The sequence below is a fragment of the Oryctolagus cuniculus genome, chromosome 3 (assembly GCF_051225735.1).
Source record: "Oryctolagus cuniculus isolate XC-2025 breed Fujian yellow rabbit chromosome 3, ASM5122573v1, whole genome shotgun sequence".
NCBI classification, from domain to species: Eukaryota; Metazoa; Chordata; class Mammalia; order Lagomorpha; family Leporidae; genus Oryctolagus; species Oryctolagus cuniculus.
This window is the reverse complement of record NC_142869.1, coordinates 51,477,615-51,492,661: the sequence shown is the minus strand read 5'-3', so window position 1 is coordinate 51,492,661 and position 15,047 is coordinate 51,477,615. Positions and strand designations below refer to the sequence as shown.

The 15,047-nt window shown below is 39.1% G+C and overlaps 1 pseudogene; it reads right to left on the bottom strand.

The window, feature by feature from the left end:
- LOC100354939 (NADH dehydrogenase [ubiquinone] flavoprotein 2, mitochondrial-like) overlaps nucleotides 1–14,595 on the bottom strand; it is a 150,329-nt pseudogene extending 135,734 nt beyond the window's left edge.
- Between the last annotated feature and the right edge of the window lie 452 nt (nucleotides 14,596–15,047).

Genomic DNA, 15,047 nt, shown 5'->3' with positions numbered 1-15,047 from the left:
AAGAGAACTATTGGGAAACTTTGATATGTGGTGGTGGAAAAAGAAAAGCTCCCTCAGTTTTTTGGAGGGGATAACTTTAAAAAAAAATACTTAATGGTTAAGTTTACTTGGTGCAGTAAAGATTAAACTTGTCAATTTTAACATTGCTGTTACATCTGAAATAAACTTACGTGATGTTCTGGTAAAAAAAAGAAAAAAGAAAAAGAAAGTGAAATACCTACTGTCATCAAAATATTTTTCCTTTTCAGTGTTTAAAGCACATAGATCCTCCTTTCTCACCATTATGCATATTGGATCAAGAGGCCAAATATTTTATGTTTGTTCTTTTCTAATATTAACATATATTTAATTTTCAAATCCAATGATATAATAGAATTCAGAGTTCCAAAGAGTAAAGAAAGACATAGAAATAGAAAGAAAATGGGAAATATCTATTGTTACATGAAAAGATTATTCTCTGTGGGCAAACTACTTCCCACAATCTCCACACTAAGTAAGGTAAATTATTTTACAGAGGTTATATGCTTAAATAAATACATTCTCAACCACCCAAGTGGAAGATCTTGAAACACTGGGAGATGTTTTGCATTTCTGGTATCTGACCTGGATTGAACTGGACACATTGAGATAATGTGAGAAAGACTTTTTGGCTAGCAGTGGAAATCAATCTGCCAGCATTCCAGTGAGCATGCCTTTTTTCTGTCCACTTTTGACTTTGAGAAATCAAGCTATGCTAGACTGAGTTCTTATTTTGAACTATAGATAGACCATGAAACTCTTTTGAGAATGACTAAAATGTTTAAGGCCAACTTATAAGAGCATACAATTTGGAAGGACAAAAAATTTAAAACACTTGATAAGTGAGCAACATGGATCATTAGAACACGTGTTGGGGAAATGATACACCATACGGTATGGTAATTTGACAGTAGGTCCTCACCTGGTATCCATTTGAAGCTGCTCCAAGTAGATGTTCCTCACGGAGACAGATGAGAAATATTTTACCATCCTCATTTAGTGAGAAGGAAAGGGCACGTTAACATCTGAATCCCTGCTGAAGCTGTAGCACACTAACTTCATATACAAATCGGTTATTTTCTGATTACCTAATTTTGTAATTTGAAGTAAATTTAAACTTTATTTCTTCTTAACCTGCTGAACCACAGCCCCGGCCCCCTGTAAATTTAAACTTTATTAATCTTCAAATTGATCTTCATCCACCAAACGTAACTTTTAACTTTTACAGTTTTAAAATTTTCTAACAGGGAACAAAGAACAATGAATAACAAAGTTTGGAAGTTGTTAATTATTTTATCTTATTCAAAAGTAACTTGATTTTGGTTAGCAATCATTTAATAGAGTTGAAAGGCTTCATCAAAGGTCACACATCCCAGAAGATCCTTTTGAGGAAAGAAGTGGCACAATATCCCCATGTTATACAAACATTAGATTTTGCGTAGGTCTATCTCCACACAGTCACAAATTGAGCCCACTTTTGCCCTTTCAGTCATAAGTAAAGAAAAGGAGCAGCTGGCTCTCCTACTTTGTGTATTCATCTTTTTTATATACTGGAGATAGGGCTCATCTCTCAGTGTTTAACCAAGAATAAACAAGTGCAGAGCCTTTGGACTTCACTAATCGCTTATATTCCTAGCTCATTAATAATCATAGGAATGACCCCTGAAACTTAACTGATTTTTTTCCCTTAAGTTGTAAGAGAAGAAGTAGACAGAGTAGTCTGAAAAGGACTTAGCCATTTCTGGAGCATAAGTACTGAAATTATGTTTTATGGCTATTAAGGGATTTTGCACAATTTCTTTATTTTAAGGAAGACAAGCTGCAGATTTTTGCCTCAAATTGGTTAGTTTTAGCATGTGTTTCCAACAGTTCTCTGTATTCCTTTACCACATTGGCTATTTTCATCCTTAGCCCCTAGTAAGAAGCTAAATATTTATGTTCTATTTGGACTAATAACCAATCTCATGTTTATAACCACTTCATGCTGCAGACACACACACACACACACACACACATGTGTTAAAACATTAGCATTCCCACTGGAAAAGTTGCAAAATCATCTAACTTCATGTTAAAGGTCAGAAGTTTTGAAATGGGAAAGCAGGTTTCAGAATTTAAAAAATCCAAGATGAATTATGTGACTATTGTTTCAAATGAAATTGGAATTAGCCTCTTTTATTAGCTCTACTGCTAGATAAATTCAGCAAACTCAAGAATCCAGAACTAACCCTCTCCAAAGGCGGTTGTTGTTTCACATAACCTCTATGCTTTAAAGCAAATTGGAAAACAGAAGGTGTCTAAATGTAACCATTACTGAGTAAATCATTATCATTATTTACCTGGTTGGGATAGGATGATTAAAATTTTTAATATTATTCCTACCAAATACCATTATCATAATGTCTATGTTTGTTAAGTTACAATGGCTGCAAAAATTAACAGAATTTCCAAGTGACAGTGGCATTAAACAATAGAAACAGCTATATTTTGCTTAACAGAAAGTCTGTGTGTTGGTCAGGAAGCTCAGGAGTCATCAAGGATCCAGACGCATTCTTTCTGCTCTATCGTGTTTTCACACTTCTTCCTCATATTCTGATTCCAAGCTGTGTGTAACTAAGATGTACTATATCCATCGTCAGAGTAAGCAGCAGAGAAAGAAGAGTTGCATATAACATTAGTCTCATACATTTTTGTATTGAGAAAATTTTTTCTAGAAACACTTCTTTTTAGCAGAATTTCTCTGTAATCAACCCTTCATCACTCCCATCTTCAAGAAGTCTAGAAAAGTAAGTTTCTGTTAGAGGAGTTTAAAATTACCATGACTGGCATAAACTAATTACAACTATTTCTTAAGTTTACCAGATGCCATTATTTTCTAGCGATAAAAGGTTCCCAGTCAGCTACTTAAACAAAAAGACCTAGCAGGAGTGTAAGTTTTGGGAGAGTGGCTGTTGTTGGAAGTTAAAAATCTCTAGCATCCTAGAAATTCCTTCTGAGCTACCATGTACTTCAATAGGCACCACTATATTAACGGCACATCTTGGAGGAGATATGTTTCAGGAAATAACATCTGATAGTCTTTATGTACACAGTGCGGAGGCCTGCACAGGAAACAAAGCTGTTCTGAACTGAGGAAAGACTGGAATGCAGAGATCAAAAGGGTTCATGCTGTCTGTAGGCCCCACATCAGTGTTTCATCTGAGCTGAGGCTAACTGGAATCTGTAGAGCTGGGCTTATGATGACAAAGTCCCTGCGTCTACCCATCCTCCTCCTGATGTCTCTTTCCTTATAGTGCTCATACTGCTTCTCTCCTGGAACTCTTCACTCCCTCTGGATCCAAGAAGTTTCATATGTGAGCAAGTCTCATCCCATCCCAAGCTAAGGGAGATTCAAATAAAAGGTAGTCATAGCAAGTAGACAGAGCACTCTTTTTAGAGTTTTAACCAAGACATGGGTCTTTTTTGATTCCTCACTCATCTTGTCCATAAAATGCAGATAATAGTAGATGCTGACAAGATGAGGCTGAAAGCATCACTATTATCTGCTTTTTACAGATGAGGTGAGTGAGGCTTCAAAAAAGACCCACGTCTTTGTTACAGATCTAGTGGTTGTGAGGATTAAATAAAATAGTTACACATGCCAAGAGCTAAATAAATTTTGTAGTTTTATGAGGGTCTACAAAAATGGTGGACTTATCATATATGATATCTTTAGTAAAATATTTGAGGTAAATGTAAACAATATCATAGACTTTTCTAAAAACTATAAAATAGATGTTCCCAACATGAAAGAATCATCTCATAGCCTCTTCTGCCACTTTAAGTGCTGGAAGTCACTAGCAAAATATCCACTGAGTTTTAAGAGCAAAGATATTTTTACTCACACAATAAAAACAATAGAAAGACAATTTCAAACACTCAAGGACTCAGATTATAGCCCACATAATCTTTACAAAAAATGTTATTCAAACCATACTTTCATTGGGAACAACACTGAAATCATTCTGTTAAAAACTAGGTCAAATAAGTCATAATTTCTGCTCAAAACCCTCTAATCACTCCCACTCACCCAAGGGTGAATCAACAATCGTCAAAAAAAAATAAAAAGCATCTGGACCCTGTTACTTCTCTCATCTCATAGTCAACCACTCTCACAACTAATTCCTCAATTCTGCTGCAGTGACTTCTTTGCTATTCTTTAGAAAAGCCAGACACATTACTCTGGGTCATTTCAGAGATAGTCTTCTCTACTTAGAATGAATTCCCCACATTCCCATAGATGTGGGCAAGATGTTCTCTCACCTTCTTGCTCATTATCTGTTCTCACTATGAACTGTATGACCAATTGCTTCTTTGTTTATCCTCATCCGTAATTCCATTTTCTTGTTCTTGTCATCTAGAATGTGAGTCCTTCATGTATATTAACTTCTATCATGTTTATTCCATGATCTAGTCATTTTGTTCAATTTTAGTTCTCAAATTTTGTTCTACATTGCTATTTCGTTTTTTAAAATAAAAAATACATATCTGCTATTTTAAAATGCTTACTGCATATTTTATTTTGTAAGTGCTCTTCTTGGTCTGTGATTTCTCCTATTTTTCTAACAATTTATGGATTATATATCTTCTCAAATATCTCAAAGATTACATATTCAAATTTTTAAGTTTTCTAATCCTTGTCTGATTTCTATGTCTTACATCCATCACTATGTTTATCCATTTTTGTATTTTCCTTCCAGACTGCTAGTATTTGTCAAATATCTAGAGATCTGGGGTCAACAATTCATATTTATTAGCAGAATTTGATTTAACTCCACATAAATTGCTATTTACTTTTCAGTAGTGTTTGCTTTCATACCTGATAGGAAGGGATGATTGAGATATCCAGGTAAATTCAAGGATCTGTTGAAAATTTTTCGTGTGTAGCATGAAATTTTGAGTAAGAATACTAGTTTAAGAAGTGCACAAATACAAAAGTAAAGTATTTTAGTTTGGAAGTGTCGCTCCCCCTCTTCGTGGAGGAACGACACAGGACCCTGCGCTGTTCTTTCGTCTGCTCGGCCCTCCCCGGGTTTGCTGCTGGTTCTTCCCGGGTTGGCTACTATCCCTTCCACCTCCGTGGAAGGGCAGTTCCCCCTGGCCACATTCCCCACTTCCGCAGGGGAGCGGCACACCGCCGGCCGGCTCTCTCGGGGGCTGCACAGGTGTTCCCCTTAGATGTTCCCCTTAGATGTTCCCCTTAGATGTTCCTGGTGAATGCCGTCTCTCTCCTCCTTTATAGTCCTCCTCTGCCAATCCCAACTCGGCTGCCCACACGCCGAGCACGCTGCTCTCCAATCAGGAGCAAGTCCTACAGTTTATTGGTTGAACTGGAGGCAGCTGTGTAGAAGCTGTTTTCTTCTCTCCCAACGCCATATTGTGGGAGAGCAGATGCATAGAATAAGTCTTAATTCCAGTAACTCAGTCCAGTCCGAGCTGCTCCCCACAGGAAGTAGAATGCTTCTCATAAACACTTCTGACAGGTGTTGCCTCTTCTTGGACCGTGGAACTACGTGTCTTATCATTCTTTACTTCCCTCAGTTCACTATACACATTGTGATAAGACCCTCCCAATGATTATTATTCATTTAATGTAGAAGATAAGCATTGGGTTTCCATCTTTGAATAAATGTAGAATGCTGCTCAAATGTGCACACAATGAGGAACCACCTTAAGTCACATGCATTTCTGTGTCTTAACAATCCTATTCTTCCCTTGTCTGACAGATTTAACTTAAATTTCTTTTGAGTTTGATTGGTAATAACATCCTCCTCATGCACAACATCTTATATCTGCACTTTTTTGAAGTTGTGACTTTGTCACCTGTCGATTTTTTGCCATTATAAACCCCTTCACTGTTTTCTTTTTAAAAAATTGTTAATTAATATAAAGAGAATAGATTTTATGAATTTCATGGATACAAACCTAAAAAAACCGTAACTCCTCCCTTTCTCCCTCAATGCCTGCTCCAAACTTCCTTTCTTTAACTTTCACAATAGCATAACTTCAATTTACATTATAATGATATGCTTAATGAAACACTAATCATAGTGTTCAGCAAGTAAAAAAGAAAGACCACTGTTCCACAGGAATAGAGACAAGAGCTAAAAATTATAATCAAATCACAAGACATTGTTCTCTTTTGTTTTTTGTTTATTTGTTTTTAGATATCTTTATTTTCCCCCCCAAAGAAACCTTTTATTTAAAGAATACAAACTTCATGAATTTCATAAGTACAACTCTAGGAATACAGTGATTCTTTCCACCACACTCACCCTCCTACCCACACTCCCACCCTTCCTACTCCTCTCTCTCCCATTACCAGTCCCATTCTCCACTAATACACAGACAGACAACTCTACACAGTAAAGAGTTCAACAATCCGCCAAAAGCACAAAAAAAAAAAAAAAAAAAAAAAAAAAACACACAAAAAACTGTTCCTCAGCAGTCAAGACAAGGGCTATTCAAAGTCATTGCATCTTGCAGTTAATTTTACTTCTTTTTTTTTGTTTGTTTTAGAAACTTATTTAACTTTAAAGAAGAACCCAACAATGATGCATCTTTTGCAAGCACTTAGACATAATTATAATACAACTCTTTAAGGACAGAGATCCTACATGGGATATTAGTGCACAGTTCCTCTTATTGTTAATTTAGCAATTAACTCTTACATATGATGACAATGATCACTCAATGCTCTCGACATGAGCTGCTTGGGCTATAAAAGCCTTTTGAATCTGCAAACTCCATCAGTGCTTAGACAAGGCCATAAGCAAAGTGGAAATTCTCTCCACTCTTCAGTGAAAAGTACCTTCTTCTTTGATGACCACTTCTTTTCAATGGGGTCTCACTCACAGAGGTCCTTCATATAGGTTATTTATTTATTTATTTTTTTTTTGGCCACAGTGTCTTGGCTTTCCATGCCTGAAATGCTCTCGAAGGCTTTTCAGCCAGACCAGAATGCCTTAACGGCTGATTCTGAGGTCAGAGTGCTACGTAAAGCAATTGTCATTCTATGAGTCTGCTGTGTGGACTGCGTCCCATGTTGGAGCATTCACTCTATCTATTATTATTATCAGACACTTAATCCCATCCATATGATCACTTTAACACTTAAAATGGTAATTTTACCACCATGCTTAAGGGTACTTGGGGTCCCATGGCAAGTTTTTAAACTGTACCCTTAGGAGTAAGTCTGTAGGAATATATGAAGAACTATACAGCTTTACAGTTACAAATTTCATTCACCTCATAAGTACAACTTTAGAAACACAATGATTCTCCCCAGCATGCCCACCCTCCAACCCATGCTCCCATCCCTCTTCCTCCTCGCTCTCTTATTCCCACTCTTATTTTTCACTGAGATCTATTTTCAATTTACTTTAAACACATTTGTTTAACTCTATGTTAAGTAAAGAGTTCAATGCATTGTATGAAAAAAAAAAACTGTTCTGCAACAGTCAAGACAAAGCCTGTACAAGTCATTGCTACTCAAAAATGTCAATTTCAACTCTACAGATTTCCTTTTAGTTGCTCTATTAGTTATCACAGGTCAGGGAGAATATATGGTATTTGTCCCTTTGGGGTTGCCTTATTTCACTAAGCATGATGTTTTCTAGATTCAGAGAAAACATAATATTTGTGTTTGGGGATCTGGTTTATTTCACTAAGTGTAATTATCTCCAGTTGTTTCCATTTTGTTGCAAAAGACAAGATTTCATTATTTTCCATGGCTAAATACTGTTCTACTCCTTGTATATACCACATTTTCTTTATCCAGTCATCAGCCAATGGACGTCTGGGTTGATTTCATATCTTAGCTATTGTGGATTGATCTGCAATAAACATTGGGGTACAGATAACTCTTTCTAAATGCTGATTCCATTTTGTCTAGGTAAATTCCCAGGAGTGGGAAGGCTGAGTCATATGATAGATCTATTTTCAAATTTCTGAGGAATCTCCATACTGTATTCCATAATGATTGTACAAGCTTACATTCTCACCAATAGTGTATTAGGTTACATTTTTCCCCCACATCTCATCAGCATTTATTATTTTTTAATTTTTGGATGATTGAATTCTAACTGGGGTGAGGTGAAAGCTCATTGTGGTTTTTATTTGAATTTCCCTGTTGGCTAGTGATATTGAGCATTTTTTTTCATGTGTCTGTTAGCCATTTGCATTTGATCTTTTGAAAAATGTCTATTCATACCCTTTGCATAATTCTTATCTGCATTGTTTGTTTTGTTGTTGTTGAATTTTTTAAGTTCTTTATAGATCTTGCATTATAACATTGCACATAATTATTGGATGCACAGTGTGCAAATATTTTCTCCTATTCTAAAAGCTGCCTTTTCATTTCATTGAGTGTTTCCCTTTCTGTGCAAAATCTTCTTAATTTATAATCCCATTTGTCCAATTTTGCTTTTACTGTCTGTGCTTCTGACATCTCTTCCAAGAAGTCTTTGCTTATACCGATGTCTTGCAGTTTCCCAAAGATTTCCTCTAGGTATTAGATGCTATTAGTTCATGTATTTAGATCCTTGATCCACTGTGAGTTGGTTTTTGTATGAGGTGTGTTGCTCCCCGTCTTCGTGGAGGAACGACACAGGACCCTGCGCTGTTCTTTCGTCTGCACGGCCCTTCCCGGGTTTGCTGCTGGTTCTTCCCAGGTTGGCTACCATCCCTTCCACCTCCGTGGAAGGGCGGTTCCCCCTGGCCACTTTCCCCACTTCCGCAAGGGAGTGGCACACCGCCGGCCGGCTCTCTCGGGGGCTGCACAGGTGTTCCTTCAGATGTTCCCCTTAGATGTTCCTGGTGCATGCTGTCTCTCTCCTCCTTTATAGTCCTCTTCCGCCAATCCCAACTCGGCTGCCCACACGCCGAGTACACTGCTCTCCTCCAATCAGGAGCAGGATCAGCTCCTGGAGGTCATCACTCAAGTTGGCAAGAGGCAGCTGCGTAGAAGCTGTTTTCTCCTCTCCCAGCGCCATATTGTGGGAGAGCAGATGCATAGAATAAGTCTTAATTCCAGTAACTCAGTCCAGTCCGAGTTGCTCCCCACAGATCCCCCTTTCTTTTTATTTTTGGCCTTGATACGCGCCTGTCTTCGGTGCCCCGCGGCACACACTCTGCTCTGCTTGCTAGAGTTGCCCACAGGTGCTTACAAGTCCTATCAATCAGGCAAACCAAATCCGGGTCCTCTCTTCGCCATGTTGTGAGGAGGTTTTTAGGCCCTGATGCGTGCCTGTGTTTGGTGCCCTGCAGCACATGCTCTGCTCTGCTAGAACTGCCTGCAGGTGCTTACAAAACCTAGCAATCAGGCAAACCGAATCCAAGCCTTCTCATTGCCGTATTGTGGGGAGACTTATTGATGTTAATTCGTGCCTGTCTTCAGTGACCTGCGGCGCATAAGCTGCTAGCCACCCGCAGGTGCTCACCACCTCCCTAATCAGGCAGACCGAATCCAAGCTCTGTCATTGCCATGTTGAGGGGAGGCCTTATTTTTCTCTATTTCTCTACCTCCGGGCATTCCTATCTCTCCTATTTTACTTCTATCTGCCAGCATTCCCATTTCTCTCATTTTACTTCTAAACTTCTGTTTCTCTTATCCCTGCGGCTTCCCGGCGCCCGCCCCGAGTCTGCTTCTCGGCGGCTTCCCGGCTCTGAGCCGCTTCAGCCCGCGCTTCTCTCATCTGTGCGGCTTCCCGGCGCCCGCCCTGCGGCGGGCTCCCAGCTCTGCGTGGCTCGGCTTCGCGCGCACACTCCGCGGTCTCCACGCCCTTCGCGTCCGCACCATGGCCTCGCACCAGCCCCGTGTTCCCTATCTATTCACACCCCGTGCTCTCTCTGCACGCGGCGGCTTCCGCGAGTCACACAGCCCCAGCTCACGTTTCCGCCACTGGCATTCAATCCAAGTTCCCCAGACTAACCTGGCGAATTCCAACCTGGTGGCCCACGTCTCTGCCTCTGGTTCCAGATTTTCGCCTTTTGCTCCCCGGGCTGACTTGAAGAATTCCAAGCTGGCTTACATCTCCGCCTCGGCCTGCACTCGCGGCTTCATCCTCCCTAACATTTTTCTCTACCCGGTATGTTTCCCTAAGTTTTCTTCCAACAATATTCCTCCCTCATTTCTCCTGGCCTCTCCCCACAGTCCGTATCCAAGTCTAAGTTTCTTATAGGTTTCACTTTCACTTTCATCCTGCAGTCCGTATCTGAGTCTAAGTTTCTTCTTGCTTTCACTTTAAATCCTAACTTCTTTCCCACAGTCTGTATCCGAGTCTATGCCTAGGCTTTCGATAGCGTCTTCCGGCACCTTTTCTGTCCGGCTTTTCCCTAGGCTCTTTGCTAGTCTCTCTCTCTGGTATTTTCCACTTCTTCCCGTTTCTTCCCTCCTAAGTTTCCTATCCGAGTCACGGCACCATTATGTCGCTCCCCCTCTTCATGGAGGAACGACACTAAGCCCTGCCTAGGCTTCATATCTGAGTCACGGCACCATTATGTCTCTCCCCGTCTTCGTGGAGGAACTACACAGGACCCTGCGCTGTTCTTTCGTCTGCTCGGCCCTTCCCGGGTTTGCTGCTGGTTCTTCCCGGGTTGGCTACCATCCCTTCCACCTCCGTGGAAGGGCGGTTCCCCCTGGCCACTTTCCCCACTTCCGCAGGGGAGTGGCACACCGCCGGCCGGCTCTCTCGGGGGCTGCACAGGTGTTCCTTCAGATAGATGTTCCCCTTAGATGTTCCTGGTGCATGCCGTCTCTTTCCTCCTTTATAGTCCTCTTCCACCAAATCCAACTCGGCTGCCCACACGCCGAGTACACTGCTCTCCTCCAATCAGGAGCAGGATCAGCTCCTGGAGGTCATCACTCAAGTTGGCAAGAGGCAGCTGCGTAGAAGCTGTTTTCTCCTCTCCCAGCGCCATATTGTGGGAGAGCAGATGCATAGAATAAGTCTTAATTCCAGTAACTCAGTCCATTCCGAGTTGCTCCCCACAAGGTGTAAAATAGGGACCTTGTTTCATACTTCTGCACATGGAGAATAATTTTCCCACACTATTTGTTGAAAAGACTGTTCTTCATGGATTAATTTTAGTTTGTTTATGCCCAATTTTCCTCATAGATTGAAAAATACAGGGTGAAAATGTTGACTGGTAAAATGTTAATTGAAAATTAACAATTGCAAGAAGTACAATTGCAAGAAGTACATTTATGATGAACAAAATAAAATAATTGATTCGGGAGTGTTAACAGACTTTCTAAAATAGACCACCACAGTATTCCTGATTATTCAACTGTGAAGCACTAGTGAAAGGAATTTCACTATGTATTTGTACCCTTACAACTTAGCTCTTTTGGCTTCTCAAAGCTTGTTGTGAAATGTATTATATGACCCTCTGGAGCCAATACCTATCTTTAGATTCCATTTCTATGAATTTCAGGGAAGGTAAATGTGACTGCCAGCCAGGAATTTTAGGTTGAATTAAGTTTCATGGCAAAGGTGACAATGAATGCCAAAAGGAAAGGAAGGTGCTGGTTCCAATAAATTATGTGAATATGACCTCAATTTTATGGGAAGCAAGCTGTAAAATTTCATAGCCCAAACTTCTCTTGACCTATTTTAACATATATATTCCTTACTCTGATTCTCTTGTCTTTGCTGATTTTCTTGATTTGACCTTTTGGTTTGTTCTTCATTCTTTCCATCCTCACCTCTCTTGTAAAGTTCTATAAGAAAATACTTCAAGATGATAGAAAAGCAACATGTTAATTTCATTATGGTATTCCATCCTTTAACAATTATCTTGACTAGGGAATGACAGCTGAAATTGGTGTAGGAGCCTAAGACTAAAACTGAGTTTCTCAGAACAAAAGTCAAGACATCAAAGCCAGTGAGACAAAGGAAAGAAGCACAAGCACATGGCATTCACTAACTTATAACAAAGGAATGGAAATCATTTTCATCTTAAATTGATGATTCAAATAAGTTAGAGCAGGAGAAAATAGAACATAATACAATTGTCTACTCTGATACCAATGTTAATTTCATAAATACTATTGCTTTCATATTTGTCTTAATAACTACTGAAAGGTACATATGTAGTTAATGGCTGCCATTTAGAGGCTGAAGTTTCATTAGATGTTAGAAAACTCTCTCTTGGAGGCATTGTAATTAGCATAGACAATCATCATCTGTTTCAAATGATTTTTGGAGACACAATTTTAGGTCCCTTCCAGTTCTGATCCTTTGTCTGGGTCTAAACAAAGCGAATCATTTCCAAACAATGTTTTCAAATGCACACATCAGCATTTTCTGGGACCGCCTCTTTTAAGAGGCTCAAGTACAAGGATAGATGTGGAAATGAACTTTCACCATTCCTTTCATGCTAAAACACAATGCTCACTGTTCAGTCTTCACAGGGTGCTTCGCTCAAAGCTTCTCACACCTGCTTCTCCTCTCTGCCCCTGCCCAACCTACTGTACTCAAGCATACATATGTCTGACTTTTTTAGCTCAATTAATCCCTCATTTCCTTCCAAGTCAGACTTCCCAGCTGCAAGGAAGATTATTAAATCACAGTTTGTATGTTCTATTTTCTGTTCTCATGTGGAATAAGTTATTGTTGCCAAAGTTTTATGATATTTTGCAATAGTAGTCTAAATGAACTAAAATATATGCTACAGTCACATATTCCACAGGGTCACTGTGAAATGACAGTAAGTATACAAACATAACTCAACTATAACTGAAGTTATAGCAATTTGTATAGCATGGTTATGAGTTTCCTTGTGCCTAGAAATATGTGTTTCACAGAATGAACATTAAATAAATATTTATTGGATTAGATTTTTATTTGTAAACCTATAAGGTAAATACGGTATAAAATATGAGTGCTTTCTTCAGACTAAATTGATTGTAAATGTATGAGGTTTATATATTTGGAAGCAATCTTTTCAGAAGCCTTCAGCTATATATGAAGGTAAATGTTTTGCCCATAAACAATGAGAAGGCTAAAATCAAGCCACTAGAAACCTTCTAACAGTCCTCTCATTTACACAAGATGGAAATAAGCCACTAGATTGCTCCTGGCAAAAGTGTAACTAGAGCTGAAATTCTGATGCCTAGATTGACTTGAGAGATTCAGGTACATACAACAGACATAAAATTCTATTTACACATGCAAATTTTCCATTTCTCATCTGTTTGCCATAGCTCTGAAATCCTAGCATGAAAGTATATCACTTTTAATTATTCAAGATTAGAAAGAACAATGACCTGAATCCTCACATATTTATGAAATGATACTGCTAATTAAATGCTTCCTCCAGTCTCCCTTGGTAGGCGATAGGTTACCATGGATCTGGAGAATTATATGGATGGATACCTAAAACTTTTCCTCTGCTGTTATTTTTATTTCTCCCATTAATCTTTATCCTAAAATGATATATTCAACCTAAAAGTCTAAGCATGTGTTGGTACTGACAAAATATGGAAAAAGCATAATCTCTCAGGTTTTCTAGCCCACTTAGCAGCTCCTAGTTATAAAAAGAACATGAGAATCCAAAATCTTTATCTAATGTGTCATTTAAATAGAAATCACCTGTTAACTCATGAATACTTGATTTATCCAACAACTCACTGTCATAGATAAGTTTAAAATTCAGTTAACATGACTCTTGCTAACATTTGATTTACCTGATCCCAACAAGTAATATCGATACAATTTTTAACCAGCATTGAACGCTGATTTAACAAAAGTATTCATAACAATCCCATAATATTTTCAAGTCCTTCAGTCTACTTGGAATGATGACATTAGAAAACGTATTAAAGGGCTTATAGGAAGTTTCTTACTTTATTATTTAACAAACTACAGGGGAAAAAGACAGTACACTTGCTCTTTCCTCACTGGAATGATTAAAGGAGTGTGGGAACATTGTTAATACTATTCAACGACATATCAGAAGTACTTGACCAGACAGTTGTGGGAGATGATTGTATAACATTTAACAGAATCTTTGGCTTCTACAAACTAGATGCTGTTTGTAGCATTCTCCCAACTGTGAAAATCCGAAGTGTTCCAGACGTTGCCAAATGTCCTCTCAGGGGCAAAATCTGCTCCCCCAAACCCTAGTTGAGAAGCATTGTATTATATATAAAGCTGACAGAAAAGATAGCAGCAGGATGAGATAAAAATTCACTAAATTCGTAATAATATCAAGTCTCTAGGTCAACTAATTCTGACTTATTCACACCTGGCCTACTATATGTGGCAGTAAATCCTTTATTTCATAACCACTATGAGCTTATCTATCTCCTGCATTAATAGCAGCACAAAGGATATTGGGAACATCTGAAGTATACTGAATATTTGTATGAAGTAATAAAAATATATAATCTCAAGGCACAGTAGACCTTCCAAACTCTCAGACCTCATGCTTAAAGCATGGTACCATTTTGAGAATAGAGCCTCTGCAAGAGAGTCCATCTTTCCCCAAAGATATCATGGCCACTGCTATTCGGAGCCCAACAACTACTTCCATGTACCTTGTGGGGGCTGAGGCCAGGACTCTCCACAATACATGGCTCTGGAATCATGGCTGCTACAGTTAGAAGCCCCAGCAACATCAGCACTTATATTTCAGAACCTGAACACATACCTGCCTCTGGCACTGTGGCTGTTGTTGCCATTATCATTCAACTTCATGAAGTCTGTGGTCAAGCACTTTTGGTAGCTCACATCCACTGCAAAATCACATCACTGTCTCCACAAAGCCTGCAGTCTAGATCATTGAGGCACTCTAGAAACTGCTAATGTGGGTTATAGCTGAAGAAATCATGCGGAAACAACATTTCTGTGCTCACCCAGAGCCCAAGACAAAGCACCCACCCAAATGAGACCCTACACTCCATTTAAATGAAAAAAAGTCTTAGGGCTGATGTTTTCACATAATGGGCTAAGCCACTGCCTGCAATGCCAGCATCCCATATAGGC